This window comes from Chrysochloris asiatica, unplaced genomic scaffold (genome assembly GCF_000296735.1).
Source record: "Chrysochloris asiatica unplaced genomic scaffold, ChrAsi1.0 scaffold00003, whole genome shotgun sequence".
NCBI classification, from domain to species: Eukaryota; Metazoa; Chordata; class Mammalia; order Afrosoricida; family Chrysochloridae; genus Chrysochloris; species Chrysochloris asiatica.
This window is the reverse complement of record NW_006408521.1, coordinates 34764685-34771369: the sequence shown is the minus strand read 5'-3', so window position 1 is coordinate 34771369 and position 6685 is coordinate 34764685. Positions and strand designations below refer to the sequence as shown.

The 6685-nt window shown below is 37.9% G+C and overlaps 1 pseudogene; it reads left to right on the top strand.

Moving 5' to 3' along the window:
* The first annotated feature begins 2355 nt into the window (after positions 1 to 2355).
* On the top strand, positions 2356 to 2744 carry LOC102813716 (annotated as a pseudogene).
* The last annotated feature ends 3941 nt before the right edge of the window (positions 2745 to 6685 follow it).

The following is a 6685-nucleotide window of genomic DNA, read 5'->3' as shown; positions in this document are numbered from 1 at the left end:
TCTTGAAATGACTGAACATTAACCAATTCCTTTTCATAGAGTCTCTGTGTATTCCTTCCATTTCCTTTTTCTGCTCCCTGCATCATTCGATATTTGCCCATAGAATCCTTCAATATTGCAACCTTGGACTTGAATTTTTTCAGCTTGAGAAACACTTAGTCTGTTCACCCTTTTGGCTGTGCCACTCCAGATCTTTGCATATTTCATTATAATGCTTTACTTTGTCTTCTCTAACTGTTCACTGAAAATTTCTGTCCAGCTCTTTTACATCATCATCTTTTGCAGTCACTTTAACATCTCTTATATTCAGAAGCAAGCTTCAGAGTCTCTTCTGACATCCATTTTGGTCTTTTCTCTCTTCTCTTTTTCATGACCTTTTGCTTTCTTTGTGTATAATGTTCTTGATACCATCGCACAACTCCTCTGGTCTTCAGTCCTCAGTGTAGAATATGTCATATCTGTTCTTGAGATTGCTACTAAATTCAGGTGGGAGATACTTAAGATCATATTTTAGCTCTTGTGGACTTGTTTTATTTTTGTTCAGGTTCAGCCTGGACTTACATATGAGCATTTGATGGTCTATTCCACAGTCAGCTCCTTGCATTGCTTTAGCTAATAATATTGAGTTTCTCCATCTTCTTTTTCTAGAAATACACTCAATTTGATTCCTTTGTATTCCATCTGGTAAGTTCAGTGTGTATTGCTGCTTTTGTTAAGTGCCATCGAGTCGGTTCGACTCATAGCAATCCTGTATAGGGTTTCCGAGGAGCGGCTGGTAAGTTTGAACCACTGACCTTGTGATTCAAACTAACCTTAAGGCTGAGTGCTTATCCTATGGCACCATACTAGGTCTTCCACAGTGTGTACTAGTCACTATTTATTTTGTTGAACAAAGGTATTTGCGATGAATAAATTATTGGGCTTGTAAAGTTCTATCATGCTATTTCCAGGATCATTTCTATTATCAAGGCCATATTTTCCAACTACTGATCCTTTGTCTTTGATTCCAATTTTTGCATTCCAGTCACTAGTAATTATCAATGCATATGAATTACATGTTTAATCAATTTCAGATTAAAGACTTTGGTAGAACTCTTAAATTTATTCATCATTGACTTTATTGATTGGTATATAAATTTGAACAATAGTCTTATTAAGACTATGAAAAAGTTACTATATAGAAATAACTGACTTTGAAATTTGTATGGTCAGTTGGTTGTTGTTATTGTTGATATATATCCAAAAGAATCTCAAAGATTGTATGCTTACTTCATTGCTTCCAGAAAAGTTTCTAATAAGAAGAATGTGCAATAAAATCTAAATCAGGAAGAACTCTGATTTATAGTGACACCCAGACACTATGTTAAGAAGAACAGTAGTGCAGACTGTAGAGCAGAGAGCATTGTTAGCAACTATTACTACCTGCTCTGTACATTTTGTTATTGTTAGCTACCCTCTAGTTACCCTGACTCTTGACATTTCCATATGCAATGGCATACACAAAAGGAAGCAAAAATGCCTGAAACACTGCTTTTATTCCTAATTCATAGTCTGAAAACTCTTCTGAAACCAGTTGAGAATCCTAAGACCATGCATGCCTCACTGGTAGACCAGAGGCAGCTGTTCCTGGGGAATATTGACTAGAACTGAATCCACATTTCGTGCTTGAATTTGGAAATTCTATCTCCAACTCACCACTGTCAAACCCTAAGTTTTGACAGAGGAAACTAATGTTCTAAAATTTGGCAAGGTTGAGCCCAATATCCAGCACTCCATGGACAAAAGATGAGGCTTTCTACTCCTACGAAGATTTAAAGTCTCGGAAACCAGGGTCACTATAAGTCAGAAGCAACTTAAAGACACTTAAACAGCAGCAACAGTGTAAACTACCACAATTATTCAAATTTATACAGCAACAAATAAAGCCAATGATGATGAAACTGAATATGTATACCAAATTTTTAGGCCTCTCACTCGCTGATCTCAAAATTTACTACATAATCACAATGGTCAAAACAGCCTCATATTAGTACAACGAATGATACATAAATCAATGGAAGTGAATTGAAAACCCAAAAGTAAATCCATCCACATATAGCCAGCTGATCTTTGACAAAGGGCCAAGACACCTTACATGCAGAAGAGATTGACTCTTCAACAAATGTTGCTGGTAAAACAAGCAATCCATTTGCAGAAGAATGAAACAAGATCCATATCTCACACCATATATAAAAACAAATGCAATGTGGATTAAAGATCTAAATGCAAAACTTAGAACTACAATGAATAAGTTATTGGACATGCTGCAGTCGTGAGCGAGAGAGCAGGAGGCTATTAGGTTGCTGGAGCGGAACAATGCCTAAATCAAAGGAACTTGTTTCTTAAAGCTCATCTGGCAGTGATGCTGATAGTGAAGTCAGCATCACAAAAAGTTGAAAAGGAAAAAGCAAGTTGCTCCAGAAAAACCTGTGAAGAAGTAAAAAACTGGTGAAACTTCAAGAGCCTTCTCATCCTCTAAGCAGAGCAGCAGCAGCTGAGATGCTAGTATGTTTCAGATTGGGAAAATGAGGTATGTCAGTGCTCAGGACTTTTAAGGGAAAGTCCTAATTGATATTAGAGAATATTGGATGGATCAGGAAGGTGAAATGAAACCAGGAAGAAAAGGTATTTCTCTAAATCCCGAGCAGTGGAGTCAGCTGAAGGAACAGATTTCAGACATTTATGACGCAGTAAGGAAACTGTAATGTCAGAGCCGTATCCAACCCATACTGATCTAGTCATTTTCATCTGTCTGTTTACACTGGCTTTTGTTTTCTAACCATTGTTTTACAAGCTATTGTATATTTGGATTACAGAACAATTTGTAAGATGATTTTTTTTTTTTTATGTTGTTTCCAGGATCATTTCTATTATCAAGGACTATTTTAAAAATGGGGACAAACTTAGGAACTCTAATGTTATTATTGTTGTTAAGTGTTATAATACATGGCATAAATATACTACCAAACATTGCCCAAAACATACTAGCAGCAGAAGACAAAATAGATGGCAGGGACCTCCTAAACAATACATCAAAAGATTTCCCAAAAGAGTAAAAAGGGAGCCAACAGACTGGGGGGAAAAAAAGTTGTAACAAATATCAGAACAGGGACTAATCTAAAATTTATAGAAAACGAAAATACCACTACAAGAAAAACACAAACAACCCAATTGAAAAATGGACACAGGACATGAAAAGACAGTTCACCAAAGCAGGCATTTGGGTAGCCAACATACAATGTCATTGTGATTGTTTTTTAAGTGTAGTAGAGTCCATTCTGACTCATAGAGACCATGTATACGGTTTCTGAGCGGCAGCTGGTGGTTTTGAACTGCCAACCTTGTGGTTCAAAGTCCAGTGCTGAGCCTACCAAGACAAATCAAAACAGTAGAGAGATGCTAATCAAAACAACCATGAAATATCATCTCACACCAGCATTAACAACAATGTTCAAAAAAATTTTTTTAAAACCACCACATGCTGGTGAGAGTGTGAAGAGACTAGGACCCTCCTACATTGCTGGTGGGACTGTAAAATGCTATGGTACCCTCCCTCCTACATTGCTGGTGGGACTGTAAAATGCTATGGTACCCTCCCTCCTACATTGCTGGTGGGACTATAAAATGCTATGGTGCTTCCCCAGAAAATTAGAAATAGAAGTACTGTGAGATCCAGCAATCCCTCTACTTGGTATATATCCACAAGAAATAAGAACCAGGACAAGAGTAGCTATATACACACCAATGTTCATCAAAGCACTATTTACAAGAGTAAAAACATGGAGACAGCCTAAATGCCCATCAGTGGAAAAGTGGATAAACAAACTTTGATGCATATACACAATGAAATATTATGCAAAGTTGAAGAATAGCATTGCATCTGTGAAACACTTCATAACATGGATGAACCTGGAGGGCATTATACTAAATTAAATAAACCAATCACAAAAGGACAAATATTGTTTGAAACCACTATTGTAAAAACTCAAGCAAAGGTTTTCATACTAAAAGAAACATTCTTTGATGGTTATCAGGGGTGTGTGGGAAGTGAGAGTAATTCACTGGCTAGAGGATAGACACATGTTAACTTGATACAAAAAGGAAGAGGGCAATATACAAAAAGAGAGAGCTTGGCAGAAGAATGATGAAGACACAGGTAGTTAAGCAAGGGCTATAGGGAATAGAGAGAAATAGAAACATATACACAATCATATAAACATATAAACACAAACAACATATAAAACATATAAACACAAACATATAAACAACAGTATTCTGTGTGTAGATACATTGACAGAGACACAGACTGAATGAGTATGGGAATAAGAGTAGAATATATATGTATATGTATACTCCTGGTGTGGTGCTGTAGGATCAGCACTGGACTGCAAACAATAGGTCAGCAGTTCAAATCCACCAGCTGCTCCTCAGAAACCCTATACAGGGTCTCTATGAGTCAGAACCAATAAATAAAACACTACCCAGTCCTGCGTCAACCTCATAATCATTGCTACACTTGAGCGCATTGCAGCTGTCATTGTGGCAATCCACTTCATTGGGGGTCTCCCTCTTTTTCTTTGACCCTCTACTGAGCATGATGTGCTTCTCCTGGGACTGGTCCCTACTGATAATACATCTGAAGCAGGAGAAACAGAGTCTCTTATTATGCTTCTAAAGGAGCTCAGGTAGTGTAGTGGTTACGAATTGGGCTGTGAACCACAAGGTCAGCAGTTCGAAACTACCAGCTCTTCCGTGGGAGAAAGATGAGGCTTTCTGCTCCCGTAAAGATTTACAGCCTCAGAAACCCTGTACAGGGTTGCTATGAGTCAGAACCGACTCCCCGACACATGACAACAATAACAAGGAGCATTCTGGCTGTACTTCCAACACTGATTTGTTTGTTCTTTTGGCAGTCCATGGTACTTTTAATATCTTACTCAAACACCATAACTTAAATGCATCAATTCAAGATCATTTATGGCCTTCTTTATTCATTATCTAACTTTCAAATGCATATGAGGCAATTGAACATAACCATGGCTTGGGTCAGGCTCACCTTTAAAGGGGTCTTGTGCAGCAGATTTGCCTAATGCAATATATCATTTGATTTCTTGACTGCTGCTTCCAAGAGTGTTGATGATTGATCTGAGCAAAATGAAGTCTTTGGCAACTTCAATCTTATCTCCTTTTATCTTGATGTTGTTTATTGGTCCAGTGGTGAGGATTTTTGTTTTCTTTACATTTAGGTGTAACCCATACTGAAGGCTGTCGTATTTGGTCTTCATCAGTATTTTAAGTCCTCTTTGCTTTCATCAGTCAAGGTTGTATCATCTATATATCGTAGGTTGTTAATGCATCTTTCGCCAATCCCGATGCCATGTTCTTCTCCATATAATCTATATTCTTGAATTATTTGACAGCATATAAAATGAATACGTATGTTGAAAGAATATAATCCTGGCACACACATTCCCCAATTTTAAGCCATTCGGTGTTCCCTTGTTCTGTTTGAACAGCTGCCTTTTGGTCTATGTAGAAGTTCCTCATGAGCACAATTAAGCCTTCTGGAATACTGATTCTCAGCAATGTTGTGCATAGCTTGTCATGGTCTGCACAGTTGAAAGCCTTTGTGAAGTCAATAAAACACAGGAAAATATCTTTCTGATATTCTTTACTTTCAGCCAAGATCCATCTGACAACAGCAATGATATCCCTCATTCCACATCCTCTTCTGAAGCCAGCCTGATCCTCTGGCAGCTCCCTGTCAATGTACTGCTGCAAATGTTTTGAATTATCTTTAACAAAATTGTACTTGCATGTGATATTAAAGATTTTGTCTGATACTTTCTGCACTCTGTTGGGTCACCTCTCTTAGGAATAGGCACAGATATGGATCTCTTTCAATTGTTTGGCTAGGTATTTGTCTTCCAAATTTCTTGGCATAGATGAATGAGTGCCTCCAATGCTGCATCACTTTGTTGAAAGATTTCAATCTGTGTTCCATCAATACTGGAACCTTGTTCTTTGCCAATGCCTTCAGTGCACCTTGAGCTTCCTCCTTCAGTATCATTGGCTCTTGATCTTATCCTACCTCTTTTAATGGTTGAACATCAATCATTTATTTGTGGTACAGTGCCTCCTCCCTGTATTCCTTCCATCACCTTCTTCTTTTTTTAACTCATTTCAAATATTAATTTACTACGAATCGGGCTGTGAACCTTAAGGTCAGCGGTTCGAAACTACCAGCCGCTCCGCGGGAGAAAGATGAGGCTTTCTACTCCCGTAAGGATTTACACCCTCGGAAACCCTGTACAGGGTCACTATGGGTCGGAACCGACTCGACGGCACTTAACAACAACAACAACATCTATTCTGGTTATCCATTAGATTTATAAGAAGTTATTCTGCTTTCACAGAGCTTACAATCTAGCGAGTTCTAAGAATGATAGGAGAAAAAATTTTTACTCTTTCCTTTGCCATATCTTCCATGTTTACAAGTTGATTGATTCTGGAGAGAAGTCCGCTTCCAACTTTAATATGAAGAACTGTCTACATTTATGCATAAGAGAAAAAAGTCATCATCTGTATATGAAGGACTACAGCACGTACAAGTTTCACTCTGCTGTCAGATGAATCCAGCTTCTAG